Here is a 16,104-nt window from a genome sequence, read left to right as displayed (position 1 = left end):
AACACTTGGTATTGCTGATCTTTTAAAATGTTATACATTTCAGTAGATATCTCATTGTGGCCCAGACAACAGGTCCTATCTTTTATTTAAACTTTTGATATGTTTATTATTACTCTTTTTTTATTATTTTTAATAGGTTACATCAAAATATCATTTATCTTAATCAATGTGGTTTTTTGTCACTCCCTTAAATTTTCTTCTGGAGGAGTGCCTCACCTCTTCCTAGCCCTGTCTGTTTAACTTGCATTATCTTAATGACTAATGAAAATCTCTACATGCTATCCATGAAACATGTAGCTGAAAGGCAAGATTCTTATTATTAACCCCCACTTATTGACTATGGTTTGGCTATCTTCTGAATAACACCCTAAAGTCAAATATTTTCTGCTTGTTTATAGTTCCCATTGTTCATGTGGAAAATCTGTGAACCTTCTCTCCTATATCTGTTATTTCCCTCAACATGAAGTCAGTCCATTAGTGCAAAAATTCTGGCATCTCTCATTTCTCCCTTTCAGTCCTCCCCGAGGAGCAGGAAACACTTATTCTAATGGTAAGTTTAGAAGAAAAGACAGAATGTCCATCTATGTTGATCTCAGTCCCTTCCTTGTGGGATAAAGTCAACATTGACGGAAGTTTTAAAGCCATCTGCTCTGTAGGGGAGACAATAATGATGTTGTCAGGGACTATGTGGGTTAGAATACCTAAATCATGGATCTAATATAAAGAAGCTCAAATGTCTACATAAATAAGTAAAACTACTAACCTTGGGGAAGGGGGGGAAGTTTTGGATTTCATATGCTGACTCAGTTGTTTTACTTAACATTTGGTTGTGAAGCCAAGTGAAGAAGAGGTGTGTGCATATGTGTATGTATGTACAACATCATAGAACAACAATTGAAAAAAACAGAGAAAGGAGAGAAATGAGAGTATGACATGTCTAATTTCAGAGAAAAAAGAAAAAATGTTGTAAAAATTAAGACAATAAGTCACAAACCTTATATCCAAGTTATACAATGGTTCATGTTTGTATAGAAATTAAATTAGTTTTGAAACAGAGGAGTTTTGAATAGAAACATATTAAACATAGCAAATATATAAAAATCTGGAAAAAAGTGATTTCAGAGGAAAAAACTCATCAAAAGAATCAGACAAATGCAACATATTATATCCTTTACCTTCCCCCTTTAGGCATGTGCTTTCAATATTAAAAAAATGTCTAGACTTATAACAGTCAAGCAAATGATACACAATTGTTTTTTCTTCTGTGTTGCACAAGGTTGATTAGAAAATAAATCACATAAGTTACAAAGTATTGGGGAAGATTTTATTCAGATATTTCATCTCTGACTTACACTTGCAGGTCTGAGAAATAAAGCATCCATTGGAATACTTTTTCTTCACTAGCTTTCAGTTATTACATGATTAAGTGTTGGTACAAAAGCAATAATTAGAAATATTTTATTGTAATGCAAAGATGTTGATTATATTTTTAATCAACAAATGATTCCATTTTTAATGTAATTTGTAATTTAATTTAATTTGTTAAGTTTAAACAAAGATTTGTTCATTGTATAAACCAGTAAACTAATCCAACTGACAAAACAAGTTGCAGAGGTGGGAATATTGTTTCCTAAAGATTATCTCTCCTCTTTTCAGTAAAGTATCTTCAAATTACTAGTATTAAATCTAAGAATGTATCATAGCTGGAGATATTGGAAGAAATCTTTAAATGCCACAGTTATTGCTATGGTACTAAATTTACCTCTCAGACTGATCAATCTTAATTTTTTTCCTAATTCATCACTCAGTTTTATATTCAATACTTCTTATGTCTTACACTTAAAAAAAAGTTAAATGTTTGGCCATTCTTACAGTGATAGAAACCTCTTCAAAATAAAAATAAGAAAGCAGTCTTAGTTATTGACTACTTATCTCTAAATAATGCTTTACCATATACCAGTGCAAGCTCTAAAGTGCAGCTATATTCTGCATCTGTGCAGTCATCAAACACTTAAAAATCTCCTACAACTGACCATCACTGTCAGTCAAAATAATGAAATTGACAGTGTATAAAATAATGTTATTTAATGGGAAAAGGTTAAATTTTTATTAAAATATTAACGTTTTACATTGCATCAATGCAAACTGTAAAAAATACATTATACAACAAAATGTAATATCTAAATCTTTAAAACTTCTAGAAGAAAACATAGGAGAAAAATCTTTGTGATCTTGGTTAGGCAAAGATTCCTTAGACACAGCACCAAAGCATGATCAATTAAATACTATAAATTGAAACTTCATCAAAATTAGGAACTTCTGCTCTTCAAAAGATATTGTTAAGAGAAAGAAATGTAAAGCCACAGGTTAAGAGAAATATTTTAAATCCTATTTCTGTAAAGGATTTGTGTCAAGAATGTATAAAGAACTCTCAAAACTCAGTAAACGGCAAACAAACTAATAATAATTAAAAGTAGGCAAAAGTTTCACACAGATGTGACCAAATAATACACACTAATGGTGTATAAGTACATGAGAAGATGCTCATCATTAACCATTTGTAAAATTCAAATTGATATCATAATAAAATATGACTAAAACCTACTAGAATGGCTAAATTTTTAAAAAACAATATTTATAAAACAGACAATACAAAGTTTTGGTGAAGCAACTGAAGTCCTATTTTGATGGGAATGGAAGATGGTACCGTCATTTTAATTAAAAAATTAAAAAGATAATGTTTTAATATGCTTCCTAAGAAATTATATAGTTCTTAAAACTTCAGATGGTAAATCCAGGCTATATATCCAGTATTTTAAGTATAAAAATTTTATTCCTATTTTAACATTAGAGAATCAGTTTTTCCTCAACCACTCTCAATGAGCATTGAGCCAGTTAACAAGAGGCACCTAATTATCACTTAGCCTAGAAGAGGCTCCGACCTTAGCAATTATATAGATTTAGATATGCTGACCTTTCAAGCTCTCCAACACCCAGAACACCAGCTGAAGTAGCAGAGATGGCAGGAGCAACTCTTTAGGGAGTAGAAAATGAAGGTTTTACATTAGGGCACAGAAAGTTTCAGCCACAGGTTAGGAAAAATTATGTTAAAGTGGTTTTTTTTAATCCAGTTTTACTTAGATATGTGACATATAGCACTGTATAAGTTTAAGCTGTAGAGAATAATGATTTGATTTATATACATCATGAAATGATTAGAACAATAAATTTAGTGAACATCCATCATCTCATATAGATACAAAAGAAAAAAAATTTTCCTTGTGATGAGAACTCTTAGGATTTACTCTCATAACAACTTTCCTTTGTAACATCCAACAGTGTTCATTATAGTAAATATGTTGTACATTACATCCCTTACTTAAACTGAAGTTTGTACCTTTTGACCGCCTTCATCCAGTTAACCCTCTTCACCCAGGTCTCTGGTAACAACTTATCTGATCTCTTTTTCTATGTATTTGTTTGTTTTTTGAAGTATAAATTACCTACAATGCTATGTTAGTTCCTGGTGCACAACATAGTGACTCAATATTTCTTTACAGTACAGAATGATCACAACAATAGGTCTAGAGGATTATAACATATGAAAGTGTGTGTGTTTGCATGCACATGTATGTATGTATGTATTTGAACATCACAGGCTTTTGATTGTGGCTCAGATATGCACTGCCTTCATTCTTGGGCGAATTGTCTTCTTTGATTGGGAGTAATTTTTATAAACCACATATTTTCAAACCTCTTCCTCCTTCCTTCTCTTCTCTCTAAAATTGCTGCTAGATTTTGGAGCACATAAATCTAACTTTCAATTTCCTAGTAAATGCTTTAATGATTTCTATGTCTTTGTTTATATGCACTGATTTCTGGGAAGATTCCTCAGCTAGATCCTTGTGATAATTTAATCTTAGAGGCATGTTTTCCATTATTATTTGGATGTCATTTTTTTCTTAAATTTTGGCAATTATATTTAATTTCCAACACCTCTGATTATTTTCTTTTTGTACAACAGCATTTTGGGAGAAAAGTAATCTCTGTAGGTATATCTTCTTCTATATTGTTTTCAGTGTTCTTCAATGTCTTTTATTTGTGCTTCAGTATTTGTCTTCAGGTAGGTTTGGTGCCCTTCTTCAGTGGTTGGGTTCTCTTAAATATGATCTGTCTTTGATTTTCTGTTAGTGTTTCTTTTTGAAGTACTCAGATGAAAGATTACCTGTACTATTGTATTGTATTTCTTTAGCCAAAGTAAGAATCTCTTTTCTCTTGCAGTGAATGTCAGTTTTGTTTAGAGGAGCTCTGCTTCTAAAAATTGTGTAAGGCTGTGGGTGGTGCTGTGGGAGTGTGGAGAAGGGTAGTGATGTTTCTTGGCAGGAATTAATACTGGGTGAGCTACATGATGTCAGGATGTGCAATGTCCTGACCAACCAGTTTGCTTTCTGGTTATGATGAGAGGGTCCACATCTTTCAGGTGAGCTCTAAGTTGGCAAGGACATGACCCTTTTTTTTTTTTTTGATCCAATGCACATTTGGCAGGGTTTTTTTTTGTTTTTGTCCTCCTGTCATATATATATATATATATATATATATATATATATCACCAATTTTAGGTTTACAATCCAATGTGTTTTAGTAAATTCAGAAGGCTGTGCAACTATAATCACAAACTAGTTTCTGAACAGTTAAATCACCCCCCAAAAAAGCGTCATCCCAACTCTTTACAGTGAATCTCCACTCCCACCACCAGCTCCAAATAAAAGCACTGATCTGCTGTTACTTCTTCTGGAAATTTTATATAAATGGAATGATACAATATGTAGTGCTTGATTTAGGGTACAAATATCACAGTTGCTATAAATGTGGAGAAATAACCCAGATGATTTATTTTTCTTTTATTAATTATTTGCCCAAAGAAAATCATTTATCTTCCACTACCTCTGATCTGGAGATTATTCCTTGATTCCACTAGGAAAACTCACTGTGGAGTTCCTATCACTTGCCTCACAGAATTGATGTGAGAATTAAGTGTAATAACGTATATAGGGCTTATGTCATAAATATTGAATAAATACATTTGTTATTGTAGATGTAGTTTTGTGGCTGTTATATTATTTGCTAAATATAGACATCAGAAAAATACTAATTTCACATATTAAGGTGACAGTTTTCTTTTTAGTAAACTAGAGAACAGGGACATAGAACATACCTGCTAATGGCACAATAGTTTCCAGATATGAAAACATAATGATCTAACTTTGGTAAATAAGATTATATTAAGTTGGGTTTAAACACATTTACTTTTTGTAGAAAAAACTGACCAGGAATTTATATACTTATATTGCATGAACATGAACCTTAAATTTGTTTTTTGAACGAGGGTAAAGAAGCAATCTTTGATGATGAGAATTTTTATTTAGTAGTCATTCTTTTTCTTATTAAAAATAACTTCCATTTTGGGAGGTTCAGCTTTTGGTTTAATTCTGTTCTCACAAACAATGTTTTAAGTCTTCATTTTAAAAAAGATATAGATTCTAGGAAAATGTCTTTATTTTTCTTTCAGGCACTCCACAATATTTGTTCTTAGTGTATGATTCATATTATTTTTGTTTTTTACTGGAGGCAGATGCAATAACCAAAGAAGGCTTTAGAGAAAAGAATTCAACTCAGGCTCTATTTTTAGTTTGAAATGCAGCTGTAATGGAAAAAAAGAAACATAGAAAGAAATGTAACTTGGAAGCATTAATGACTAAGCTTCTGAATCTCTTTTATATGCAAAGTAATTTTAGTTCATTGAGCTGATCTTTTCTGTCAACATAAGTGCATATATGAGGTAAGAGAGACTATAAATTAACCCATCCAAATATCATCACTTTTACTACTTTTGTTTCTACTTACATGAAAGATGGTAAAATGAGATGACTGTTTTAAATAGTATATGTAAATAGCCTAACAATAACTGTTTTATATCCCCTCAACTTTTTTTTACAAGGTGAACGAAGTATAATTTACATTCAGCTAAAAGAAATCACCAATTTTAAGTTTACAATCCAATGAGTTTCAGTAAATTTATAAGGTTAGGCAACTATTATCACAACCCAGCTTCAGAATAGTTAAATCACCCCCCCAACCCTTTACAGTTAGTCTTTTTTTCCCAAGACAAGCTCCAAATAAAAGTGCTGATCTGCTGTTTCTTTTCTTAGAAATTTCATATAAATGGAATCATACAATATATAGTTGTCTCTTGCTTTTTTCAGTTAGCATAATTTTTTTGAGTCATTCATATTGGTACATGTATCAATAGTTTGTTCTTTATGCTAAGTAGTATTCCATATTTTGTCATTTTCCAGGTCATATTTTATCTATTTGACATTGGATGAATATTTGGGTTATTTCTATTTAGGGGCTATTCAGGATACTGCTTCTGTGAACATTGTGTACAAGGTTTTTGTAGATATATGAATTCATTTTTATTGGGTAAATATCTGGGAGTGAAATTGTTGAGGAGTATGGTAAACATTATGTTTAACTCAAAATATTCCAAAGTGTTTTACAAAATGACTGTACTATTTTAAATTCCTACCAGACATGTATGAAGATTACACTTGTTCCAGATCCTCACCAGTACTCCATATTGTCAATCTGTTTTATATTATCTATTCTAGGTGATGTATAGTGTTATCTCATTGTGGTTCTAATTTGCATTACCCTAATAACTAGTGATATTAACATCTTTTCATGTACATATTTGCCATCCATGTATCTTATTTCATGAAGTGTCTACTCATTTACCCACTTATTGGTTAATGTCCACTTATTTTTATTAAGTTGTTTGTCAACTTCTTTTTCAATTGTAACGATTTTTGTATATTCTGTATAAAAGTCTATATATCTATATCTTCCCTTCTATTCCCTCCCCTCCCCTCCCCTCCCCTCCCCTCCCCTCTACTTCCCTCCCTTAACCTGGAGCTTCTCTCTCTTTTTTTTTTTTTTTTTGCAAAACGGGGGCCTCTCACCGCTGTGGCCCCTCCCACTGCAGAGCACAGGCTCCGGACACGCAGGCCCAGTGGCCATGGCTCACGGGCCCAGCCACTCCACGGCATGTGGGATCCTCCCGGACCGGGGCGCGAACCCACGTCCCCTGCATCGGCAGGCAGACTCTCAACCATTGCGCCACCAGGGAAGGTCCCTGGAGCTTCTCTTTTTATTCTCATAACAATGTCTTTGAAGAGAGAGGTTTTTAATTTAGATGAAGTTGTATTTTTCAAATATTTCTTTTGTTAGTCATGTTTTGGTGTCATATTGAATAAAACTCTATATATTCTCACAAAGGTTTTCTCCTACATTTTCTTCTACATGTTTTTCAGTTTTAGCAACTACATTTAGATTTGTTCCTTGTTTAGTTAATTGTTGTTTATAGTGGAGGGAAGGCTGAATATTTTTGCCTATAGATATCTAATTGTTTCCATTCATTTGTAGAAAGACTATGCTTTCCCTATTGAATTATCATTATTCCTTTGTGAAAAATCAGTTGACCATAAATGAGGGTCTGTTAATGAAATTTCTACTCTGTTCTGTTGATCTATATGTCTATACTTATAACAATACTATACTGTCCTGATTTATTTAGATTTTAATGTTTGAAATCAAATAATGTTAATCTTCTAGCTTTGTTCTTCTTTATAATTGTTTTTGTTTGTTTATTATAGATCCTTTGCATTTCCATATAAATCTTAGAGAATCATTTTAATATCTATTAAAAAGCTGCTAGGCCTCTGATAAATATTGCTTTGAATCTATAAGTCAAGTTAGAGACAATTGTCATTTTAGCAGTATTTAGACTTCCAAGTCATTAACATAACATATCTCTCTATTGAAGTCTTTTATATTTTATCTGACAATATTTTGTTGTTATAAGTGTATAGGTTTTACATTTATTTTGTAAAGTATGTTCCTAAGTATTTCTTTCTTTTTTGTACTACTGTAAATGGAAGTTTTTTAAAATCTTATTTTCAGATTGCTTATTTTAGTGTACAGAAGTATAATTTACAAGAGTATATTGCCTCTGTATCCAGGCATATGGCTAAATTTGCTTTGCAGTTGTAGTAGCTTTTTTTTTTATGGATCCCTTTGGATTATCCACTTACAAGATCTCATCATCTCCTAATAATGATTGCTTTAATTCTTCCTTTCCAATATTTGTTCCTTTAATTTTTTTTCTTACCTATTGTATGAGCTCTGATCACTAATTATGATAAAAGTGGTGAAAGCAGATATCTCTGCATTATTCCAGTCTTAAAACATTATATTTTTTACCACTACCTATAATATTAGCTATTGATTTTTTTATTGAGCTTTATCAGATAGAGAAAGTTTGCTTTTATTACTTAGTGCTGAGAGCTATTATCATGAATAGATGTTAGTTTTTGTAAAATGCTTTTACTGCCTCTGTCAGGATTATCATATGGTTTCTGTCTTTATTCTTTAATGTGAAGTATTATATTCACCTATTTATCAATGTTAATCTAAACCCCATTCCTGTGATATATCTCACTTATTTGTAATGGGTAATCCCCCTTATATATAGCTGAATTTTGCTGTCTAGTAGTTTGTTTAGGGTTTTTATATCTATATTTATGAGAAAATTTGTTCTTCAGTTTTCTTTTCTTGTAATATTTTATCAGGCTTTGGTATTTGAGTAATACTGCCTCCATAGAAGGAGTTGGGCAGTTTTCTTTACTTCTCTATTTTCTGAAAAAAACAATTATGTGTATCGATAGTATAATTTCTTCCTTAAGTGTTTGATAGATATCACCAGTGAAGTCTTAAGTGCCAGGACTTGACTTGAAGTAAGATTTAGAATATTCACTTAATTCTGCCAGATGATAAATGTCTATTTATATTTTGTATTTATCTTGAGTCAGTTTTGAGTTTGTTGTTGTTGTAGTATCTAATAGTTTGTTCATTTAATATAAGTTATTATATTTGTTGGCATAAAACTGTTCATAATTTTCCTTTATGGTTCTTTTAATAAATGTAGAATCAGTAATGACATCCCCTCTTTTATTTCTGATTATTAATTTTATAATTTACTTCTTTTGACTAAATGTTTATCAATTTGTAAAAAATACTGGCTTTTGTGATTTTTTTTGTTTTCTTTCATTGAATTTCTATATTATTTACCACTTTCCACTTTTTATGTTTATTCTTTTTATAATTTCTTACACTTAACATAGATTACTGATCTTATTCTTTTCTTTCTTTCTTAGTATAAGCATCAAGCTATAACTTTCCCTGTAAATGTTGCTTTGGCTGTATACCATGTATTTAGAGTTGCATATTAATTTTTTCTAAGTTTCTTTTAAAATTCTCCTTATAATTTCTTCTTTGACACATGGATACTTAGAAGTATCCTGCTTAATTTTCACATTTCTGATTTCCATATTGGGCAGTTACTGTTTCCTAACCTAACTTCATTGTGCTCAGAGAACACACTTTGTTTAATTTTAATTCTTTAAAAATTTACTGAAAGTTTTTGTGAAAGTTTATCATATGGTCCATCCTCAAGAATGTTCTAAGTGCACTTGAAAAGAAAATATAATCTATGATATTATTTGGAGTTTATGATACAAATCAATTCACTCAACTTAGTTAATAAAGTTTAAGTTTCCCATATTCTTACTGGTTTCTATCTTAAATTTCTGTCATATTCACTGCATTATTTGAGGGTCTGTTGTCTTGTTGTCCTTATGAAATATCTCTCTTTGTATGTAGAAATATCCCTTGTCTTAAAGTCTAGATTATCTGTTATTAATACATCTTCCCCAGTTCTTATGGTTATTTATTGATTGCATTATATTTCTTTTCTTTGCCTCAACTTTCAACCTATTTGTAATTCTGAAATTAAATTGCTTCTCTGTTAGATAGCCTATAGTTTTATATTTATTTTTGGTTCAATATGGCAACCCCTGTCTTTTATTTGGAGTATTTAGTACATTTACAGTCAAGATAATTATATTTTTTGTAATAAGGTTTGCCAATTTTTATTGTTTTCTATATGTTTCATATCTTTTTATTTTTTTTTTTTCCAGTATGCGGGCCTCTCACTGTTGTGGCCTCTCCCATTGCGGAGCACAGGCTCTGGATGCGCAGGCTTAGTGGCCATGGCTCACGGACCTAACCGCTCTGTGGCATGTGGGATCTTCCCCTACTGGGGCATGAACCCATACCCCCTGCATTGGCACGCGGACTCTCAACCACTGTGCCACCATTGGAGCCCTTCCTATCCTTTTTATTTCTATTTTTTTAACTCCTTTTACTACTTCCTTTTGTGTTAAATATTTTTAGTATACCATTTCATTTTCTCTTGAATGTTTACTATATTTTCAAGTAATTTTAGTAGTTGATCCAAGGATTGCAATATATATTTTTTATTTACTTTTAGTTCATTTTAGGTTAATACAGTCTTAATTCTGATAAACTATAGCAACTATGTTCAGTATAGATCTATTTTTTCCTTATTTCTTTGGGCTGTTATTGTTGTATATATTTCATCTAAATATGTTAAAAACCCAACTGTGTGGTGCTATAATTTTTGCTTTAAACAATCATCTGTTGTTTTAAAGAAAATTAAGAAATGAGAGAAAGTGTGTATATGCTTTTTGGGGTTTTTTGCATGTTTAATAATTTTGGGTTGACAGTTGGTCATTTTAGATAATATATTACAGCAGCTGTTTTATTTTTCTGAAAGAAGTTGTCTCCTTGCCTGACTTAAACTGTACAATCTATGTCCCTCAAAATATTCTGTAACTGATTCCTCTTCTCAAATTTTCTAATGCTTTTAGTTTTATTTTTAGTACTATTTCCCAGAGGGTGACAGTTGTGTCTGTGTGTTTAGTAGTGAACCAGTGGTCTGGAAAGATTTTGATAAGGTGTCTCATCTGTCTTAGCTTGAGCTGCTATAACAAATAGCATAGATGTATGGCTTAAATAACAGAAATTTATTTCTTACAGTTCTGGAGGCTGGAAGCCTTTTTACTGTATCCTCACATGGGAGAGAGAGAGAGAGAGAGTGTGTGCACTGTCTTCTCCTCCTCTTCTTATAATAGCACTAATCCCATTATGGGGGCTCCACCCTCATGGCCTCTTCTAAACTTAATTACCTCTGAAAGGTCCCACCTCCAAATACCCTCACATTGGGGATTATAGCTTCAACATATGGACTTAGGTGGGGCACACTCAGTTTATAGTATCATACTTCTAAGGCTTTTGTCCTCTCTCAACACAACTGTATATATATATATGGAGGAATATATTCACAGAGAGAGTTGGGAATGGGGAAAATTGGAAGTAGGCCCAAGCAAGAAGTACATAAAATTCACTTTTGCCCAGTGCTGTTGCAGTTTTTCAAGAGAGAATCCTCTTCAATTATTTGCCAATCTTTGTTTAATTTCCACAGAAATGATTGTTTCTGACAACAGCTGAAGTTCATGTCCTCATGAGCAATCCAGTAATGGCCATATACCATTATGGTATATGTTAGCAATGAACTAATGGGTTGAATTATAAAGGAAGTGACACTTGGCAATACTAGAGGTGATTTGAAAGAAATTTTAGCCTTTGCATTTTTCAGGAGTTTTCAGTTGTTCCTACTGAAATTTCAAGCAACCACAGCAAAGAATAATTTTGTGGGTAGGTTCAAAGAGTTAGTTATTTGAAGTGACATAAAAATCGCCATTGGGTTCAATCACTGGGACAGCTGCAGGATGTATGTGTCAACAAAAGAACTGTAATTTGATAAACAATAAAAAACTAGATTTAGAAGATCTTAGTATTCAAAAATGCTAGCCTCTGTATCATCTCATCTTTCAGAGAGAATACTGAGGATCTCCATTATCTAATTGATATAGAAATGAATGCAAATTCTTGACTTTATGCTGCCATTTATAAATATAAGGAAATACTCTGAGCAACGAAATTTGAAAAACTTTTTCGTGAGTTTCAAGTAAAAATACAAAAAATTTAAAAGCCATAGAATTTTAGAGTAGGCATGGCCCAGGGAGATTAATTATAAAAAGATTTTGAAACAAAAAAGAAAATTAAGACATATTGGTGTTGGTCTCAGCTTTGCCCTGAGTTAGTACAACACTGGGGAAAAGAAATAGAAAGGAATGTGTGTCTGATTATTGAAGGAAAAGTGGAAGTAGATCAGAGAAATGTCAGTTCTTAGATAAATAATGTAAAAGTGAGCTAAGTAAAAATATTCAATTTGTTCAGTGATCAAAACTTGTCTAGAATGAGCAGGCTAAGTCAGCTTTATTTTTTTAAAAATTGTATTGAGAGAGGGCTCCCTGGAGTGGTTTGTCTGATCTCTTAAAGCACCATACCATACTTTGTGAAACTGTAAGAGAATTCTGCAGCCAAGTTTTTTACAGTTAAGATTGATATAAAATTGTTTTGTTGATAATTACAACTTGAAGTTATATTAAACTAACCTAATTGTTTTTGTGACATCATACAAGCATAAACTTCTCAAAGGAGAAGAGTACTGTTTCATCAGATGCTGGTTTGGGCTAAGCATGTGAACAATGAAATGAATAAAACTGGCTCTCATATGTTCAGTTAAATGGGACCCATTTTTACAGTACAAGTAAAATCAAAATTAATTTAATTACTCAAAATTATTTTAAAAGAGTGTAGTATAGGCTGATTGGGACAAGAGACACCTAGAAATAAGCCATAGCTCTGATACATAATAGCTATTGTTTTTTGGAAATCTATTGAATCTCATTACATCTTAGTTCCCTAACCTATAAAATGTGAATAGTAGTATTTACTTTCTGGAACTATGATAGCAATTACTGAGAGAATTTATTTGATTCACTAACTATATATTAGGGATTCAATAAATGTTGGTTCACTTCTTCACCCTTTACCACTAAAGACACTAGAACTATGAAAAGGATAGTCATGTTTAATGAGGTGACAATTTCAGCAGTTAGAAATGCTCAAATAAGACAAAACTAAAGTGACTAACAGAGTCTGCAAAAGGTGACTGGAATTATTGAAAATCTACAAAACTACTTAGACCTGGAATAGAGTTAAGGTGATTGAAGTTTTACAAGTAGCTTTGTGATCTTGGTGCAGGCAGGGACATATCCATCATGTTGCTGGCTATATCAGCAGGGGATAGTACACAAAACTTTTAATTTAAGATTGATTTTGCTTATTGATTGAATGGCGTTGTCCTTCCTTTACTCTTGAATAATTTAGGGCAACATCAAAAAATACACTAGATTTTTAAATGTTTAAATCATGTGAAGTGATTGAAATAGAAGATGATTGTAAAGATATTGGTATTCCTACCAAAGGTTTGTTAAAAAGGGATCTATTTGCAGTATATGAGGTAGGTGTGTAACACACACACAAAAATCCAATTTGATGCATTTTAGTTCTTTCAGACTCCTTAGGGAACTTTAAAATGTGCCTTTCACCATTTCTCTCTCATGAAAATGTAAAGTGTGATAGGAAACAGCTCAGTCTCTCAGAGATATTACAGGCAATTCCAATTACCAATTTACCATGGCATAATATGTTACCTTCTATAGTCTCAGACTAAAATAAACTTAGTGCTTCACACTAAGCTTCAAAAATTATGCATCCACATACACACATTAACATACTCAAACAGACACACATGCACACACATACAAACATGTAGAAAATGCTATTTTTGGGTCTTTTTTTCCAGTGGAAAATGTTAGGACATATATAGACAACATTAAATGTATCTATAAAATGAAGTAGAGAGTTGTTGATTATTTTGTGAATCTGATAAATACAGAAAACCAAACCCAGTAACCTAATGATTTAGGAAAATACAACGTCTGAGAGAGATGAAGTTGAAATATCTGTTTTTCCATATGGCAGTATGAAATAGTGCCATACATGTCTGTCTAACCAGAGTGAGAAACAGTCACTGAATGTAATTTTCTCCCAACAGTGTTTGATTATTCATCTATAAAGATGAGTATTCAAAGGTGTTTGTAATGAGCTTCCAATGTAATTTTCAAACTTGAACATGTTTTATACAAACATAAATTTTATGGCCATAAGGATATTTGAAAACAACAACAAATAAGCAGACATATTTATGTTCTCGAACTGAGAGATAATACATATTATTGTGCAGCCGCTTCTAGCACTATCAATCAACCTGGCAAAATGTATTTGAAAATAGAAAGTTATCATGTAAAATATGAAAACTATGAGGAGCCATATATTTTTTGAAACAAAATAATCTCTTTACCCTTTTTTCTTCCACATAACAACTTAGTTACTGAACTACAAATAACACTGATCTAAACCATAAGCAGTTTTAATTAATACAGGTTCATGACTCTTGGTAAAGAAAATTATTCTTAATAAAAAGTTGGGGTCTCCCTGGTGGCGCAGTGGTTGAGAGTCCGCCTGCCGATGCAGGCGAGACGGGTTCATGCCCCGGTCTGGGAGGATCCCATATGCCGCGGAGCGGCTGGGCCCGTGAGCCATGGCCGCTGGGCCTGCGCGTCCGGAGCCTGTGCTCCGCAACGGGAGAGGCCACAACAGTGAGAGGCCCGCATACCACAAAAAGAAAAAAAAAAAAAAGTTGAAGAGATAAACATCAATATCTAATCACTATCTTGATTTAACGGGGTTTTTTCCTCATTAATTGCTATTCACTTAGCCTTTAGGTAATCTTTCTTTATTATGTGTTCTCCTATTTATTTTCTTCTTTTTTCTCAACCAATTATATCACGCACATAACACCCCTTCCCCAAAACAAGCCTCTTAAACAGTTCATTCAGCTGAGAAAAAAATGGTACTCTAGAAGTACTCTGATGTTCAGTTAAGATAGATAAGTGTTTGATTTCTGCCTTAGTCAATTACTATCTATATATTGGCAAAATCACTAAACTTTCTTTTTCTCTTTTTTAATAGATCTTTATTGGAGTATAATTGCTTCACAATACTTGTTAGTTTCTATTGTAAACAAAGTGAATCAGCCAAATGCATACATATATCCACATATCCCCTCCCTCTTGAGCCTCCCTCCCACCCTCCCTATCCCAATTCTCTGGTTTCCTCATCTTGAAAGTGAGGATAATAACATTACCTACCTCATAGGGTTGCTCTAAGAATTATAAAATATAGTGTCAGAAAGAACCTGTCTGTGTTTGTAAATAGCAAGCATTAAATAAATAATTGCTATTGTAATTACTATATAATGTTTGTATCATTGTCATATTTGAATACATGATGTTTCAAAGATCATTATTTTTTAACCAACTATGGCCTTAGGCTAAAACAAAGTACTGCCTTTATTCCTGGTGCTCATGTGCAAATAGGACACATCGTTTTCTTTCACAGCACGTAAATAATTGACATTAGTAGCTCTAGAAATAAATGTTTGGATACCAATAAAAGATGGCTGTTCCACATGTGAAATGTAATTTATAGTTTTACCTATTCAGATTTTTTTAGTATTTATTTCTGATTGCCTCCCAATACATTATGTTCAGAACATATTTTGTAAAGATTTGTAAATATTTTGGACTATTGAATACTTCTCCTAAATAAAGCCATGATGAATTATATGAGAATGAGTGATAAGCATAAAGTTTGAGTTGTCTTGTGAAATGAAAGTGTTTAACATTATTAGAAAAGTTGTATGGTATTAAAAAAACACCTGAAAAATAGTTTGTGACATTTTGTCATATTTAAGCTGTTAGCTTTCTCCATTCCTATGGAGAACTGTCATTAAGGACTTAGTATTCTCTATTATTAATGGAAGATTAATTGGCTGTGTGTGGCAAAAATAAATTGTTTATAAAAGTTATCCATTTGCAGATACATAAATGTTGAAAAATAAATTTATACACATACATACATAATATGCATGTCTATATGTAGATTAGCTGAAACCACATAAATCCAGTGAAAACCAATACAGTCTACTTGTTTTTTAACAGTAATTTTTGAATTACAGATGTTCATTTTCCTATAATTTATGCTAAGCAGAAAAACAAGGAACCAAGAATATAATTCTATTGTATTTTA

The sequence above is a fragment of the Mesoplodon densirostris genome, chromosome 8 (genome assembly GCF_025265405.1).
Source record: "Mesoplodon densirostris isolate mMesDen1 chromosome 8, mMesDen1 primary haplotype, whole genome shotgun sequence".
NCBI lineage: Eukaryota > Metazoa > Chordata > Mammalia > Artiodactyla > Ziphiidae > Mesoplodon > Mesoplodon densirostris.
The sequence above is the reverse complement of the archived record's forward strand: the minus strand, read 5'-3'. Positions refer to the sequence as shown.